At 42.2% G+C, this 19,177-nt stretch overlaps 1 long non-coding RNA gene across 4 annotated transcripts in view; it reads right to left on the bottom strand.

Moving 5' to 3' along the window:
- LOC120750206 (uncharacterized) overlaps positions 1-3,021 on the bottom strand; it is a 58,823-nt gene extending 55,802 nt beyond the window's left edge. For all 4 annotated transcript variants that reach the window (XR_005699931.2, XR_005699932.1, XR_005699929.1 and 1 more), the window contains exon 1: positions 2,904-3,021. This is a non-coding gene — a long non-coding RNA (uncharacterized LOC120750206). The remainder of the gene's footprint in view (positions 1-2,903) is intronic.
- Between the last annotated feature and the right edge of the window lie 16,156 nt (positions 3,022-19,177).

Genomic DNA, 19,177 nt, shown 5'->3' with positions numbered 1-19,177 from the left:
CATCATGGAACTTGAAGAACAGCTGCTAATTATTACCTGAGTGAAAGCAAAGGGCTGACAGGAGGACAAAATTAGGTGCCAAATTTATGTTTCTGCTGAAACCACAGTTTTTAAGCGTCCACCGGGGTTAGAAAAGCCAAGCTCTGAGCTTATGTTTTGGAGGTGGTCTATTAGTCCACTTGGATTGCTTTGTGAAAATCTCCAGCTGCTGACAGGCCATTTCTGTCCTTCAGTCTGTGGGAGCCATTCCGTGCCTGGTAGCTGTTTGGGTTCATCCCAATGACTTCTGAGGACACCCAGTACACTGAGCAAATACCTCACCTTCTGGGATGGGGATGAGTAGAATCCATAGCTCTGCAGACGAGGGCATTTCTTATGCAAGACTCACACACAGCCTGATAGTGCTCAGTGCTCACAGACTTCCTGGAAGGTTGGTTCGGATAGGGGGCACCACCTCAAAACCATGAAGGGCACATGGAAAATCCCAGGAAAGCTTCACTTCAAATCACAGGACTATTTTTTCTAGGTTAAGAAGATTATTTAACTATTTTGCAGGAGCTTCTAGCATAGGCTAGTACACCACTGCAGAGATGTACAAGCAGTACAGAATTCCTCTTCAGGTTACAGTAAGCTTTGCAATGATATTCTGGTGGCTCATTCAGAAGCTTTTTTTGTTGTCAGCATACAGTCATCCAGGTGACTAAATGGTGAGGTAATCATTGCAAATTCCCCCTTCAGAGGAGATGCAGTGTCATCTCCAGACAACACATCCCAGGGCTGCTTTGCTGCGCTTCCAGCAGTTATCTGTGCAACTACACATTTATGGGTCCAAACACAATTCTGTTTGACAGGTGTGTCCCTAGCAGCAGGTAACCAGGAACACCTTAGTGGAAAGCTAGCAGTTATTACATTTCTAGAAGCTAATGAGTAATCCAGGTTTTTGATGGAGAACACAATTTTAAGAACAGCACAAATTTACTGATACAGTTTTCCAGAATTTCTTTTTTAAGGCAGCTGAAGGAGAAAGGCTTGTGTTCCTGAAAGCTTGCCCACTTCTCTCTTCCTCTGTATGACTCAATCTAATAAAAGACACAGCCACTCTCTAATAACCACACCATCTTCCCTTGGAATGCTCTGGGACAGCACAATTTAGCTGAGGTTTGCACTACACCACGCCATCCCTACACTGCACAACAAAGCCCTTCAAATGGCACACACAACCTTCACAAACAGAAGCCACTGCATCACAAAGAAAGACTGAAAAAGGACTGCTAAAATTGAGCAGTGCACTGGCACACAGAAAGGGCTGAACCTCTAGTTCCTTCAATTTTCCAGTTGAGACTTTGGCTAAACCTACTCAAAATTGCTTGGTTATAATCCCAAACTAACCATTTGGTTAAGCTGTGGAATGAAAATATCCCAGGTTTAGACTTGGTTCAGATTAGTTTAGCCTCTATTTAGTTCAACACTTTTATCTTTCAAAAAAAAAACCAACTTAAGGGTGAGAGCATGCTGATGCAGACACATCAGCCCTATGGCGACAGAACTTGGCACACTGAGTTTTGCCTTCTGGAAATTTCAACCTACTTTACAGCTCCTCTACTAGGCTCTTTATTTGGTGTTTTATTTGGTGCTTATTCTGTACTTCTTAGTGATTTTTAAACAGATCTTTCACTTGTTCACAGTGACTAGTGTACAAGAAGTTACTTGATGATACAGTTCCTTGTTTCACATGGTCCACCACATTTTCTTTGAACATGAACAGTCTGGGAAGATGTCATCCCGAATTAGAGACCTATTTGTTGTCTGGTCTGTCTAGAGAAAGCAACAGCTTTGGGAGACAGCCAACCAGCCACTGACTTTAATGAACAATTTCACTGAAAAACCCCAACCAAACCAACCAACCACAAACCACACCCCCACAAACCCCCATTCAGAAGGGATCAAAGAGGACCCAGCTGCTTTTTAATAGGCAGTAGTGGAAGACAAAGAGTTACAGTAAAGAGTGTGTAAGCCTTGTCAACCAAATACTACAATCAAAAGCTTACACGTGGCCCAGTATCCTTTCACGTTATCTGATTCTTAGAAAAAAACACAAGGCCAGCTCCAGCAGGGCACTGTAAACAATTCAGGGCAATCCACTGTAAACAGCGGGGCAGTGAAAGGCTCCAGCCTTTCATAGAGTCCATGACCACAAAGGCTACAGAACACCCTCGGGCTGCTCTTGAGAAGCGGACTTGGCAACCGGAACAGAAATGAACCAGCATCCTTTTAACATTGTAGATATAAGCTACTGCTGTCATTGCTGGAGTTGAGAGAACGACCGTAATACCAATGGCATCCTTGACATGGCACTTATGTAATAATTAATTGTGGGGAATGTCACGTTCCAGCGGGGGTAGAAACCATCCCCCGGGGTAATGCATTGCTTTTCTTTACTTGGGAGAGCACAGCACGGAGCGAGAGCGGCAGGCTTTGCCGCTTGCCCTCGCTCGCGGCGCGGTACTGAGTTATCCTTTCACTCGGCAGCCGGCAAAGGGAGGTTTGGCAGCGGCTCCCTCGCCGGTGCCAAATAAAGGCAAATCCACGGCACGACACAGAGAGGGCCCCCGCCGTTCCGGGAGCCATCCGTCCCCGCGGAGCCCCGCGGTCTCCGAGGCGGGCCCGCCCGCGGCGGCGGCTCCTCCTCCCCGCCATCCTGAGGGGCGGCGTGCAGCGCGAGCCCCGCACGTGAAATGACGCCGCAGGCGCGGCCCCGCGTGACGTCACCGCGCCCGGCTCCCACCGGCGGCGCCCATAAATAGCCGCGCGGGGCCGCGCAGGCGCGCGCCCGCGTCGTGACGTCACCTCCGAGGCTGGCGCGGCCCCGCCCGGCGGGCACGGCGCTCCCCGCGCTCGCTCACCTTCTATTTTTATCGCGCCTTTGTTCCCCGGGGCCCGCCCCGCGCCGCGGGACGGACGGCGGGAGGGATGGCGGCGTGACGCCACCCGCTTCCCGGAACGGTGACGCGGCCGCCGGAATGCGCGCGGGGCTGCGCTGCCTTAAAGGGGCAGCGCGCGGCGGCCCCGCCCGGGGGGGCGGCGCTGACGGACGGGCGCAGCTGCGGGGCCCGGGGGGGGCGCGGGGCGGCCGCGCTCTGCCCCGCACCGCCCGGGGCTGCCGCGGAGAACGAGCCCCGTCGGTCCCCGGCCTCCCGGGGCGCGGCCTGAGCGCGGTCCGGGCTGTGCCCGCCCCGCTCTCCCGGGCGGCTCGGCCGCCGTGGCCCCGGGTGATGCTCCCCGCGTGCGGTTCTCCCGTCGCCGCTCGCGGCTCTGGCGCTGCGCTTCCCCGGGGCGCGGGGAGAAGGGAGACGCCGGGTCCTGCCCCAGGGCAGCGGCAGCCGCGCACGGACAGCGTCTGGCCGCCTCGGCGGGCCGAAGCACAGGCGCGCGTCGCTAAAGAGACGGTGCTAATGTACAAAGAACGAACGTCTCGATGCGTTTCCTGTACGTTTCCACGCAGGAGAACCAAATACTACAAGTGAAGGCTTTCTGCTGATGTGTTAGGCATGAACCGTTTTACATAATAAAACAGAATTTTAACTCAGCCGGGAGCTGAGCGCTCTAAACTGCGGGTGTTGTCCATAGTAGGTTATCTCTGGGTCGGGAAAGTGCTCTGAAATAAAGCCCCTCACTCATTATAAGGTCGAGATGATGCTGTACCATCATATTTAGATCATGGCTCGTAGGGAAATCTGGGGGGTACTTAGTCACCTATGGCATGACCTTATATTCCCACTCAATTTAGTAACAACAGTTGGTTTCTTATAGGACATGTGAGATTTAATTTATTAACAGTTTCTAGGATAAGTGGAGGGAACTCAGAAAAGGCATGAGATGAGAAGTCAGCAGATGAAGGGGAAAGGCTCAGAGGGATGGAGCTCCCAGAGAAATGTAAGTCTTGTCTCCATCTCAAATAGAACATTAATGGAAATGTGGTTACTTATCAATAAGAGATTTTTATTATATTGCCCTAGGTGATTTTTTTTTTCCTGACTAAAATGATATGGTTATGATTTTCAATTCAGCTTTTGCCTTTTGCTTACTTTTGAGTCTTTTTACTGAATAGCACTGTGGAATCTGTCAGAATGCTAAAACTCTTGTGTTCTGAGGATGATCTTTCAGCCACCTGGGGTAAAAAAGCTTCCCTTTACATTCAGATGGTATATCCTATTCATCAGGATGGCACATGGAAATATTAATATATGTTTGAGCATGCAAAATCCTGGTAGGCAAATACCAGGGGAATTTGTATGGTCCAGAAAAAAGGTGCTGCAGCTTAGCTCTGAGATAGCCAGTGTGTCACAGATGTTTGTCCTCTTGTCTTTAAACTCTGTAACAAATTCTGCTCTCATTTGGCCGTTTGTCTGCTTTAAGCTGGGACAAAATATGTTACAAGAACTTTTAGCTTGTTGAAGGACTTCTATCTTTTTGCATTATGATCTAAACATGAGCTGAAAGGGTGTTGGATTTTTTTTTTTCCTCGCTTACCAAGAAAGAGGTAAAATTAATAAAATATCAGAGGAGGTTGGCTCTGAAATGCAATCTAGTTAAGATGTCAATTTAAATAAATCACTTACTGCAATTGAAACTAAATAATTAATTTGAAAAGCTGTTTATGTGCAAAAGATATTTGAAACTTGCTTGGAAAAGTAATTGTTTAAAAATTCACTATGTTTCATTCTTGCTCTTATAAATAATCAGGCAGGCTATTCTCTTACCAATTTTATGTTTTGGTGAATCTAAGTTTGATTGTCACTTAAGCTTCCTTGTGAGTAGTTATTACTATAATTTCATATCACTCATTAAATGAAAGTTGTTTTTTCCCCTTAATCTCCTAGCCTACTTCTGCCATGCCAACAGAAGCATTCAGAAAGTGGCACTGAGGTGCAGCTCTGATAAAAGTTTTCTGTTTCCCTGTGACTCATTTGACATTAACATAATTATACTACAGGAGTCAAAGTGATTTTCCAACTATGAGTAATGCAGAGCACTAGACCGAATGTTTACAGGACACCAAGGCATATCAGCCAGCTGAAGTAACCAGCTGCTGATAACAGCTGAAGTAAGTTGGGGAATTAAAAAGTCTTATAGCACAATTACCCTTCTTTGGCACTCGGTGTCATGCACGGCTGGGAGGTGTTGTGTGCCCTGCGGGGAAGGATCCAGAAGCGGGGCTGTAACGAGGAGAAGAGCGAGCCCGTGGGTAGTTCACACAACAAGTTCTTCATAGCTTTCTTCCCACTTGCATATTTATGGCAGAGTCGTGCTCAAAGGGGAGCAGTGATCTTTTCAAGAAGCGGCTGTATTTACCAGAGTTCATTTCAAAACACGAGTGACACACATCCTCTCAGCCAGGAAAACAAGATCAAAATGAAACAACAACAAAAAGAAATGAGATCATCTCACAAGTTCTTTGAACCGTGTGTATGGGAATAGCACAAAAGAAGAAAATCAATAAGGATAAGGCAAAATTGAGTGCTGTTACCACAATGAGATATCTTTTCTCTGTAATTAAAGTATCTCTGCAGGCTAGTGACCAGAAGTACAGAGAAGAATTACAATGAACATGTTCTGGATAAATGGCAGAAACAGTAACTACAGATTATATGCTATATGAAAAAACTAAAAGTAAAACAAAATCTTAATGGTCAAGACTTGTTTCAAGTGTTTCCTGATTTTTTTTAGAAATTACTGACTTCTCTGGAATTTTAAAAGTAATTTGAGAAAGAGGTTATTTTTTTCTGACTTTGTTTGTTTGCATACAAGTAGATGCTTGATTGAAACTGGGTCACTTTGTATTTATAAATTTGTCAACCTTGGCTGGATATCCTTCCAATGAGGCCTAATTTAGTAATGTGCTGAGCACCCAGAACATCACTGGTTTCATACGTCCCACAAGGATTAGCTTTGAAAGTAGAAAGCCAATTTTGAAATGCCAACTCAAACCCACTACAATTTGCTAGAGTACTAGAGTGGAAAATAACCTGTTAACAACTTCCTTATAAAATACCACAGTAATACAAGTAGGGGAGAGGGTCAAATGCAGAAAACAGCGCTGATAGAGGAACTGTTAGCAGAAAGAATGTATTCCAGGAGATATAGCTGAAGAATTCAGAAGAAACTTGTGTGTCACACTGCGTTCTTTATTTCACAAGAAAATCTGCTGAGGTCAGATGCTTGGCATGCTCTGATTATCGTCACTGACTCTCAGAACTGGATGAGGACCAGAAATGGGAAAAAAAGTTTTTCATGGCTGAGGAAGGCTGGAGGAGGAAAGGTTTGCCACAGTACCTTGTACTTACAACATTCCCCATTTGCCAGGAGTGTCAGGACTTGGATGTTTTACGTTTTCTCTGCCATGGTTTTCATGCTGCATGACAATGGGTGAACTCTAAATCTGTTTCCTCCAGTTTGGCCTCCTCATACTTACTAAGGGATGGCTTGGTGGAGACGGCTTTGCATTCCAGCTGCTACAACGACCAGCATGAATGTATTTAACAATGTTGATAAAATCAGCCAGCAGAACCCAAACAAAACATAAACAGAACAATCCAAGCTCTATCAACAGAAATTAATTCCCACAGCAAAATTTAGCAGTCTTAAATTTAATCTGATTTGCTGTAAGCTCATCCAGGGCTGCAGTTTTAGAACTACAAACATCCACCTCCACAGCATGCGGTGCCGCTGGATTTACATATGTTTTCAGTGCTTTTAGTTACCAACAGCCCTAACTACCAAAGCTCAGCCCTCAGCTCAGGTTGCTAAAATGTATTCCAGTATTACCAGAGCAGGTTCATATACTTCAGATGTTATTCCTTAGAGTAACGCAACAGGAGATGTTTGTAGCACAGTTCTGCTCAGCTCGGTACCTACCTGGAGTCCCGTAATAAAGCAGCCTTGAAAGCAACACCTCTGCAAAACTCTACATTTCTACCTCTTCCTTTCCCACTTGGCTCTAGAAGAATTGTCTTCTTTTAATGATGTTCAGAGCAGATGTACCCATGCCCCATTTTTTTTTCCTTTTGGGGGGAACTACCATTTATTTGTAACATTTATTTTGCATTCTGCGGTGAACATACAACCTGAGCTAATTCCAAGTATTTAACCTTTGTTCTTGGTCAAAGTTTTGCAAATTAACTTAAAATAGCAAAGTGAAATAACACCAAGGGGCATTTTCTGGAAGTAACTGATAATATCTTGCAAGAACTGCTTGCCCTTACTGGTTGGTTGGGTTTTGTTGATAGCTTGTTGTTCAAGCTGAGCTCCCAAAACAAAAGTTCTCAGACAATTATTCAGTACAGAAAGTCGTTGTGGTTGTAGAAAGCACATAAAAGTAAACAGGTCTATCAAGACTTGGCTTATTTTGTAAAACATAGAAAAACTAGCTGATAGTAGTTTTTTGTGAGTTTTCAGAGTATATATATATATATAAAATAACAAGGCTGTAATGCAAATAGCTATTTTGGTGATAACGGATAATATGATAATATGTTACTCTGAAGCAGCAGCAGAAAACACTTGGAAGTACGTACCCATGCCAACAGCAAGGAAAATATTTTCATCCCATTCTTACCTGGCTCTCAGTAACCCTCTCCCCCAGGGTTTATTCTATGATATAATGTCAGGTCCCTCATGTGACTCAGTACTTCACAGAAATATATGTTATATGTTATATTATAGAATATAGAATATATATTTTAAATGTTAAATATATTAATTTTATGTCTCAGTTTAAATATGTTATATACAGATTTATTTTTATAATTTGTTTTCATTTTCATAGAAAAATGAATTTATCAAGGCTTAAATTTTAACACTGAAAAACCAGATATTAGATTTTGTGCTGTATTAAAGTCCCATCCTGCTGACACTTATGCACATGCTTAAATTTAAGCATATGAGTAGTACCAAACTCACTGAAATTACATGCACAATTAAAATTAAGCATGTGTGAAACCCTTTCAGGTCAGGATTTCCAAATTCCTTTACTTGTTTAGAGTAAAGAAAAAACCCAAACTTGTAACCACTCATTCATGTAATAAAATTGCAATGGTGTTTATGTCAAGGGACTTGCTGTCATTTGATAGACAAAGTAGCTTATAAAACAATTTTTTGCTCAACAAAATGAAACCCTCCTAGACTGTGATTACCTGCCTGAGTGGCTCTCTTTTCTAGAAGGAAAGAGAAATTGATTCTTTAATATTTTGAATATCAGCTGAGATGAATATGGTTATTTTAGAATAAGGTGGCATGTTTCTAAGAAGATATGAACTTTTTTTTTTAATGTGCACATTTCATTCTTCTGTCAACACGAGTTTAATGTTTTCAGAAAAACTCTGAACAGTATTTTACTTTGGTATGGAAATATGCATTTTGTTTACCAGTGGTACTGAGCTTTGCTAAATCACTCATTAAAACGTTCACCTGATAACATTACAAGTTCAAAATAGATGGTTGTGACAGTATTGAGACTTTCTGCTCTCTGAACATTTCCCCACCTCTTAATAAAAGAGAGTTGTTCCTGGTCATTGCTGTTCTTAACCGTATAGTGGAAACTAACTGGTGAGGCTCAGGAGCCAATAGAGTTTCCGTAAAACCTCAGCCACCCAAAATCCAGTCACAGCAATACCTGACTCTACATCCCCTGTCTTACATGACTTGATTCTCAGCTGGAAGACTTCAGCCCCTTGAAGTGGCTCCCAAATCAGCCAGCAAGGTGTGCAGGGAGCAGCTCAGCCTCCCCAGCAGGAGATGGGGGACCGCTTTCCCCTCGTGTTGTAGGGAGGCATCTCTGTCCTCTTGAGAGACACAGACCTGAGATCCCTGCCTGTGAATTGGCCTCTTCTTTTTGGTTTAGCAAGGCATCTGTCTTGCAAATGCTGGTGGAAGGATGAGGTGGTCCTGCTTCCTTCAAGCATCCAGTAAAAGCCAGGTACTATTCCAGTGGCTGACTGACAAGGTTTAAGCTCTTACTTCAATTGATCTGGGAGGTTCCCTGAGCTATCAGGCTCTGAATGGGGACAGGAGCACCCTCCCTGCTCCTTGCTGGGGCCATACAGAAAATAGAGAGAGGACAGTTGGCTCAGGAGGAGACTCTTCTTTCTGATTCTTGCTCTCATGGCTGCTCCAAGGTTTTACACGAGCATTTTTCAGGAGCAATCCTGTTCTCAATCCTTTAAAGCAAGTGCCTGAAAAGGCACCATGCAGTTGCTCACTCCTGCTGCATAGGAGAGGCATAATCAGAAAACACGTACTTTGGAGGACCTAGGGAAAGATTTAGGAAAGGAATGGATCCCACTGGACATTGTCTTGAGGAAGACTCCTAACTAGGTAGCAGATGTATTTGAGCATCCATGCAGAAATGAAATTTTGAGTACACAGGAGCATAAAGGTTGCTCATTGCGGCACATATGGGTGCCAGGATGTTTAACAGCCCTGGGAAAGGGTTTTGTGTAAAGGAGCTTGGGATTTGCTTGCCTTGGGTTACTACAGCTAGTCCATTCTAAAGCTCCCATTCTAATCCAGCACAGGAGAGTTTGAAAAGGAGGAGAGGGAGGAGGAGTCTCTTAGGAGGAGCTCACAGAAGCAATATTTCCAGTGTAAAACAAACAAATTATAAATATTCCAGTATAAGGAAAGGATGTGTACTGGGTGAACTTTGAGATGTGCTCCAAAAATATGCTGCTGACCTCCCACTTGACATGATCTGTTTCCCTATTAAACTGTAATATAATTAGGGCTTGCTCTAACCCTGACACTGATTTCATACTTACATCGATGGAAATGTGGCCTCACAGATCATAGAGAGAAGAAGGTATACATGGAAACTCTGAAATAATCCAGGCCATCGTAGAAGGAAGGATAGCCATGAGAAAGTGTTTATCTCTCCTACCTCGCAGGATATTTAGATGTCTTATCACCTAAGTGTATATGGATGTTAGGCCAAAGGTCTTTGAAAACTTGGACTCAAAGCTCAACATTTCTCATAATTGCAGGTGAACTGCAGTTGAACTGGAGTCTGAGAATTCACATAAGGAAGTGGAAAGGGAATTGGGGACAAAATGAATTGAAATCAGGAGTTGAGGGCAATGATTCTAATATTGACGAAAGAGGGGATTTGAAAAATAGATGTTGACTTTGCTGGTAGGCAATCATGGTGCTAACAATCACCATGATGATAAAAGCTGGTGACGATTATCTTATCTCATCTCCGATGTTTCACCCAACAAGCCTCCTGTGGAGCTCTGACAGATACGCAGCAGGTGCTGGGAGAGACACAGATGGGTCTTGGCTAGGGTAGACCATAGCAGAAGGGTGATCAGAGCCCCCTGGCTTTTGTAAGAGTCCCTCTAGGGCAGGCACATGCACAGGTAAATAAGGCTCAGAAAATAGATTTTGTTGGGAAACCAAAGGATGCTGAAGTCCCTCTGTTACACAGGAATGAGTTTAGCGAGAAGGTCCATTAGAGGTCTGTCCTACTGATACCCTGTGGTAGGAACACCCCTGAAAGGGGACAAGCTGCATCAGTGTTCTGGGACATCCTGAGGAGCAGAACTGTGGCCAGGAATGCTGCTTTTACAGCACCGTATTTATTTGTAAAAATATGTACAACAGGCATTTTAAAGTAAGAAAAGGGCTGCTGTTTGAACATGTATTCAAGTTGGTGATGAAACCTGCAAAACTTACAAATGCTTAGACATCTGCGTGAATATTTTAAGTATACAGAACATTTATAGAAAAATGAATTTACATATTACATTACATTATTTATAACATAATATGACATAACTTATATTTTATTATTATTGTGACCTTTAATAATTGTAAACCAACCCCCAGGAACTTGAGTCCAAGTTTAATGCCCCTGCTCTGCAAAGAAAACAGCATGCACCTCACACTTGCAGTGAGAACTGTTTTTCCCTGCAGCACACGCTGCATAACACGTGACTGATTTACAGCCTGAGTTCAAGAGATTGCACAGACCACTAGGGAAATTTTGGAGAAGATTTTGGAGCCTAAACATCCACTTTTGCCTAAAGCACAAATCACCCTCACAAAAAGACCTGGTGAATTTAAGTGTTGCCTTCTAGGTTAGATGTTCTCTCTGCTTAATACAGATACTTTAATCACAAAACAAATCATCAACCAAAAAAAAAAAAAAAAAAAATCAAGCTAGACCATCCCAAGTCAAATCTTTGGGTGATGAAATTAAATTAGTTATGTCAATTTATATCTGTGGGGAATTCATGGCTTATACTGGATACTCTGTCATATCTGTACTTTCTGCTCCAGCCAGGAAGCTGATGATTTATCTGACATTTTTCTGATACAGTGTAGAACATCTTGGCTTATGCAAGAGTAAGAAATATTTCTTCACTAACAAGGAAACTACCTTCCCCTCCAGAACATCTCTTCAAAATGGGATGGTAGAGCATATTTTCCTTTGATCAGCTTTGAATTTATGAGAAAAAAAAAAATCAATAAATTTAAATAGTATTGAACTACACTTTCCCTTTGTGGGAAAAAAATACAGGATCAACCAAAATTCTAAACATTTGGGTTTTTTAGAAAAATAACAGTAATTACCGTTCTTCAGAGTTCTGCATTTAATTAATTGATCAGCCCATACATTTAAGAAAATGCCTCTCTAACAAGAGACCCCAATATTAGACCTTGCCAGGTCGTCTCATCCCAAATGTGTTAGAATAAATGTAATTCCACAGAAATAAGAAATAATATTTATAGAGGCTACATGAGATCTTTGTTAATAGCAAGCCTTAAGTTAAGCAAGGCTTTTGGACATAGAATATTTAGCCTTGCATTTAATTGCTGTGCTGAATCTGGGCTTCTATTTGGCAGTTGGAATATTGTCATCATTTTTAGAGCTCAGTATGAAACTCTTGTATACATAATAAAACTCTTGTATATATAATAAAAACACACCAAGAATCTTTACTGGGGCTGCTAAATACTACTGCCACACACACATTCAGTAATAAGAATAGATAATGATGCATCAAGAAAGCAAAAAAAGGCCCATAAGAGAGCTAATTAAAATTAGACCTGAAAATAAAATACAGCAGTCTTATCCATTATTTCTGTTTGGGAATCTCAGCTACGTTACCCTAAAGCATAAAATATTGTCCATTTCAGCACAGTGGGAAATAGAATGAAAGGAAGAATTAAAGGAAGATCATCAGGTTATCTTCACAAAGATGGTGAATAAGGAGCCCTCTCATTTCACAGCTATCCTCATGTTATTTCCAGTGTAGGGCTAAAGCCCAGCTCCACAGAGGGAGGCAGTACATGGTGAAAATAAATTCCCATGTCTTCCACTTAATCATCTAACCTGCAAGGTAGAGTCGAGCATGCTCTGAATCAGGACACTCATGACCCCAAACTTCTCTTCTAAACTTGAGCTTGGCTTTTTAACAAAACCCCATCGGCAAGAACACTGGGTCTGGGGAGAAAGACCCGAGTTAGGTTCTCACACTTGGCTGAGTGGGGTGAAATTTGTGCCTCCTCTTTCTGGGGAGAAATGATCTAACCACACTCTGATCATCTGTGCCGTTTGGGGAGTCTTGCTCTGCGTGTCTCTCACTCAAGCTGTCCTAACCTGAAGTTTCGAGCCGATTAAACAGTAAACCAGATGGTGCCTGACTTTTCAGCCCTGTGGTGAGGACATGCCCCGGACAAGGGGCGACCTGCAGTCTGCTTTTCTCTCTCTGTAGCCATTCTGCCTCTAAGAGTCACTGCAGAGGAGATGGACCCTTCCCCACCGTGGACAGCATTCCCTGCCAGACTGATGGCGCTTGGGAAGCCCAGGTGGGCGTAGTGGCACCCTGCATCTTCCCCTCTTGCTGTTGTTGCCTTAGCAGCAGCCTCCCATGCCCACAAAGCAATCAGGGTTTGGGTTCAGGGAGTGTTTTTGTGATTGCCATCGAGGCAGTCTCATTTTAAAGATGTGTGCAGCTCTGTCGGTTTCATTTTATTTACACTTTGTTCTCATTATCTGGGCAAGTTACTGTGGGGTCAGAGCCAAAAAAATAAACCAAGGAAGATAAGAGGCTGAATGAAAGTTATGATCATTCATGTGCTCCTTTCATGGCAAGGCACATGTGAAGTAGGTGAGAGGACAATTGATAAGCATAGCGAAAGCTGCAGAGGCAGCCTTGTTTTAATCTTCTGTTGGTTGCAATCTGTGCCATACAGTGTTTTTGTTTCAAATGGTATTTATGTAGGAATCAATGTTTAATAATTAGAAATGTGAGTTTGCAGTTATTATGACAAATTGTAATATGCATATTTACCAAACAGATGAGAAGAGCTGTTTAAGTATATTAAATTCCAGAGTATTCCTTTTATATGTGCACAGTTCCAAGGACAATCAGTAGGAAGAGCTGTATATGTGTGTGTTTGCATTTATGTGTAGCAGCATGATTAATTCCATCATGTGTCCAAAATGCTTGTAACTTAGCGCAGCAAAAATAGGTATATTCTCTCTCTTGCTTCCTCTCATCCTTGGTGTTCACCTGGAACAAACCATAACTACGTTAGTCCCCCCAAGGGAAGCATACACCTTCAGCAAGTAATTCCTAGTAATCCAAGTTATTTCAGGAGACTTTGGTATGCCGAGAACCAGAGTGACTAAATGCTGATTTTTCATAGACCCTGGGGGCTAAACTTATCTCTCACTGAAGTCAATGGGAATCTTTCCATTGACGTAAATAACAGCTGGATCAGGTCTTAGTACCTTCGTTAGTGATCATTTTTTTACGTGTAAAGACATCGATGATGTTCAGAATGAGCCTGTAACTGATCTCAAACAAAATCTGGGTTGCTTTTACAAGGTGGAAAGGATGGGGAGAGGGAGATGAAGGGCAGGATCTGTGAACAAGTGGTTTTCTTGCCATGAAATGGATGGGACTATAAAGGCACTTGGAGGAGATATAATTTAAACTTGCCTGAGGGCAGTTAATATACCTGACCTGTCATTTTGCTTGTTCAGTGAAACCAGTGAGTTTGCTACGTTCAGTCTGGTTTAAGATGTGATTCTTCCGTATGTGAGATCTTGTTCTCTTTTTGTTTATTATCTGGATGTGTCCAAAGAGATAACAAATTTTAATTGCAGGTCATCGTGCTTGGCCAGCTTCTAGGCTGGTGCACAGAGTGCATCTGATAAAAAAGAAAGCCTTGAAAACCTTCAGCAAAAGGGAACTCAAGATATACTTGTCTGGGCCAGTGGCAGGGCTGTCTCTTAGTTAGAGAGAAGGGATGTTTGTATAACTTGCACCTCCACCCCACACTTCTGAAACACTGCCTGTAACAATGACTGACAACCTTTTGGAACTTTAATTTAGTAAAATTCGTGGTAATGTTGTGCATCAGAATCTGGTCCTGGAATGTGCATGTTACACCCAGTGGTAATTTTGTTTTCAGTGCCTCCATCTCATTAAGGGAGAAACAAAAAGGAAAATGACAGAAAGCAAAAGAGAAATTGAAAATTACTCATTTAAATTTAGGAAGTTTCCTGGCAGAACCAGAAGGACCAATGGGAGAAAAATTGTTGGGAAAAAAGGAACAGAAAAAAGGGGGATGATGAAATCCAGGGATACAGGGAGGGAAAAGAGAAGTGAGAAGACAGGAACAGGGAAGTGGCAAAAGAAAAGGAGAAGCTGCTGTTTTAAAGAAATGGGAAAGATAACTTACAGAAATAAAGCAAAAGAGAGTAGGGAATGTGATTTTAAAAGGAGAGAATAAATGAAGAGAATGGATTTAGAGGGATTGTGATTAAAGAAGGCAATAAGGAAAGAAAGGTAAGCTGAGGAGAGAAAAACAAAGAGCAAAATAATTTTATCTTCAGCATTAAAGAATAAAAGCAGTTAAAACAGAGCACCTATTTCCCCCACAAAACATATATCTGCTCAAATGCTTGAGAGGTATTAAATGTAAGAGAGTGGCAGGGTTTGCCATGCAGTCTCAGTGAGAATCAGTTCTCTAACCCTGTGGTTTTTAACTCTCACTTTTGGACCTTTTAGGTCCATAGAGATCCAACCCTCCCAGAGTGAATTTTGTCCTTGCTGCTGTAGGTTTGGAGTTTTTAAATTCACTTTTTGGAGAAACCCTTGGAAGTACCCCACAGATGCCCAAAGAGTCCCCAGAATGCTGCTGAAAAACTCTGGGCTGGGTGGAGATGGCTGATGCTACTTCTGCTGCTGATTGCTCCTATAGTGCAAGCAAACCTACCTGCTGGAAAAACTAGTCCCAAAATTCAACCCTGGAGTTAGTCCAGTCAGATGGGAAAATGATCTCAAAATTAGTGCATGTTTTGGTGGAGAAGGGAGCCTTGCCACATAGATTCAGACCTGAATGGACCACATAGCAAAAATTATGATGAAGGTTAGTTCCCATCACAGAAGTAGAGAATAATATTTCAGGCAGAGTCAGAAAACCTAATTCTGTGCAGATTTTACCACACAAAAACTCTGAATTATGGAAACCTATTCCTCTTATATGTGCTGTGCAGGGAAAGATTTGTCTTGTCAGGGTTACAGTAATTTCAAAACTTAAAACAATTCAAACCACAAAACACACAGAGAGGCAGGTTTTACTCATGTTATCGCTACATATTTGATTTATTTACATGTCATTATATTTTTATCAGATTGAACAGGTTTAATGGAGCTGTGTGACCAGAAACCAACATAGGATCTGGATGGGATGTGTAGATTTTAATTGTGTTGCTCTGACTGATGTCCTGCAGTGGCATAAATGTTAGGATAGGAGAAATTTTCTGCTGTGAGATTGGGAATCTATTTCTCTGTATGATGGTGTCTGTAGCTCTTTTTAGTAATGAGACAGACATGTTTTAATTTTAATCAAATATCCACAGTGTGTGAAGTAGTGTCAAGGGATGTGGAGGCAGGACTTGGTCAGAAAGAATAAAGGAAAGAATTCTTTTCTCCACACTGGAGACTCCTGAAGGGCTGCAAGGACCCCACTGTGGGGTGGTATTCAGCCTGATTTCTCTGCGGAGGGAAAAGAACCCAGTACACATCAGTCTGAGTGATGAGCTGCTGTACCTGGCTTAAGGGAAACAGAAGTCAAGAACATGGATGTTACCTCTGTCAACAAAATGCTGTTCCAGGGAAACTGTCCCCTGCAGTTTGTGATGAAAGAGAAATGGGTTGGGAAGTGACCAGTAAATGTTCAGAGGAGGCAAATGAAAGATATTTTGTGAGATGGAAAATTAAACTGGGCAAGAACATCAGAGTATCTGGTGGCTGTACTGGGAGTTACTTTAACTTCCTGATAGTAATTTTTTTTTTTTTTTTTTTTTTTTTTTTTTTTAAACTGGGGTGTGATTCAGTGTCTTTACTGAGATTAACTTAGCTTTGGTTTCAAAAGGGATCTGCATCAAACCTATACAACACAGTAGAGCTGGGTTTATTTTTCATCGTGGTTTCATTTTCTTTTTTCACTGAGGAGTTTCAAGCCAGGACATGTTTCAGTGGCTTAATCTCGAACGCACACAGGAACAGTTTCTCTGTTTGCTTTGCAGGGAGGAGCTGGCTTGCTTCAGGAGAAGTTCAAGAATGAACACAACTGGTTTGCTGTCAGATTTTATTGCTGGCTGCAGCTCGTGGGCAACAAAAGGACCAGCATTGTGTAGCAAACAAGCAGATGTCAGTGACCATCCACAACTGGGTAACAACACTGGGATTTCCAAGGTACTTCTACCCACATGGAAGGAGAAAACTGTTGTTTTTTTATTATTATTTTTATTTTTTTCCCATTATTCTGCGACACTGCTCTGCTTAGCTGAAAATACTCTAAATACATTCCCACTTCTGATACAGCTACCTAAATAAGGACAGTTGCTAAATTTCTGTCATAATTGCAGCAGGCACCTGTTCTTGGCCACTAAAACCTATGCTGCTAACACATTTCCACGGTGCTTAAAATTTTCCAACCAATTATCTTTTGGGAGGAAATTTTCCACGTTTGGCTTCTGCTTGAGAGGAATTTTTTTTTTTTTTTTTTTCTTCTAGGCTTGAGAAAAACAGTGCCAGCTGTCCTTGAGCACAGCATGAATTATAAAATTGTGCCTCTGAAGTAAAAAGAACTTCTTAGGCTGTACCGAGGTGAAATAAAAATCTTGCTCTAGACCTTTCTGAAGAGCAAGGGTTCTGCCCAGCATTATACTTGACGTTGATTTACCTAGGTTGATAAAAATGCAGCAATAACTATGTTTTGATAGAGCTAAGAACGATTTGTCTATAAGTGAGTGAAAAAGAAAAGCTTGTGGCTCACAGGAGCTGTAAATGGAGAGCTGCCAGGTAGGTCAGAGGTGTTTGCTCCTGCCCTCACAAAGTGCACGTCTTTGTTTGCAGAGAACAGGGTGCGACTGCACCTTCCACAGGAGGGAAGCCAACGTCACTACTCCAGACTCCTTCCTTTCCCACCACATCAGTATTTTTCTTTCAAGAGCAGGCAACTAAATGCAAAATAGGAGTGCTAATTTTGCAAAGTGACTGGCAACTGTACATGAAAAAGCGAAGTTTACTACTCCTGAATGTGTGGTCAATATTATCTCTATATATGTATATATAGAGATATAGATGATATATAGATATATAGAGTATATATAGATATAGATGACATAGATACAGATATAGTTATAGATATAGATAATATAGATGATATAGGTATAGATACCCACATATATATGTACATCCAGACAACCGCATGCGCACAGAAGGGAGATACAGAGGGACTTTCAAACTACTCTTAGAAATCTGTATCCTTGACCAAATGCTCCAAGTAATTGAAATATCCCAGAATATATCACTCGAGACATATTATCAAAGCTGACATATCGAGCATTATAAAATTAATCAACCATTTGGAGCATTTGATTGGGATATACATTTTATATATGAGGGTATAGATTTTATATTTGTTTAGTTACAGTATTAATATCCTCAAGCATGAAATGTCCTGGTCTTTCTATGCCAAGTACAGAGACTTGAAGACTGCCTTAATAACACTTTTGCATGTATAATATATGAAATATTATTGTACTGGATATTCCCATGCATCTGTCTTTGTAAGCTTTCTTTGCCTCCCCCGGGTAAACTTTTTTTGGTGTTTTGTTGGTTTTTGTTATTGGGTTTTTTTTGTGGGGGGGGGTTTGTTTTTTTTTTTTAACATCTCATTTTCTAGCACTTTGAAGGTTGTTAGAAGGTAATTTCTGTCTGTTACACAAACCAAAAGAAAAAAAAGAACTAGACAAAAACCCCTTTACCACAGCCACAACCGTATTTCCCTCTCTGCTCTAGGAACTCCCTGTTTTTTCATGAGATCATAAGGAAATAGCATGCTACTGTGCTTTGAGAAAAGTTTAAAAAATGCCCTAACAAAACAAACAAAAGCCCCAAACAGTGTTATTTTTAGCTTTCTATAATTTAATTAAACGGGTCTTTCCTCCCCAGAGTAAAAAGCGAAGCCTTCTCCTTTTATGTGAAATGAACTTTTAGCTGTCATCTAAAGTAGTGTGGGGGGGGAGGACGGTAGGATTGGGGGGGGGGGAACTGAAGCTTTTTTTTTTCTCTAGAGAAAGATCACACTTTTCAATCCTTTCGAAAAATACACAATTGCCACTTTTCACTTTTTTTTTTTTCTTTTTTTTTTCTTTTTTTTTTTTTTTTTTTTCTTTTGGCCGCGAGAGGGACTTTGGTTAATTGTCAGAAGCAAAATGGCCCGGAGAAAGAAACTCTCGGAGTCTCAATAAAAATAAATAAATAAATAAATGAAATAAATGAATGAAATAAAATAGAAGGGAGAGCGGTGAAGAGGGAAGGAGAAGGGGTCTGTCGGGGTGCCGAGGGATGCCGCTCGGCCCGGCCCGGCCGGGCGCGGCGGTGTCGCTCCGTGCCGTGCGGTGCCGAGCCGTGCCGTGCCGGCGGGGAAGCCTTGCATCACCGCCGCGGGCCCGCTTCCCTCCTCCCTCTCTTTCGGAGAGGCTATTAATAGCATGACATCAGCCAGGGACTCGCCGCCAGAGTAAATACCAGCGCTGCCCGCTCGGCTATAAAAGGGGGGTGATGCAACCCGGGCGAGCGGCAGAGGAGCG

This window comes from Hirundo rustica, chromosome 3, assembly GCF_015227805.2.
Source record: "Hirundo rustica isolate bHirRus1 chromosome 3, bHirRus1.pri.v3, whole genome shotgun sequence".
Lineage (NCBI taxonomy): Eukaryota > Metazoa > Chordata > Aves > Passeriformes > Hirundinidae > Hirundo > Hirundo rustica.
This window is presented reverse-complemented; position numbering and strand designations above follow the sequence as displayed.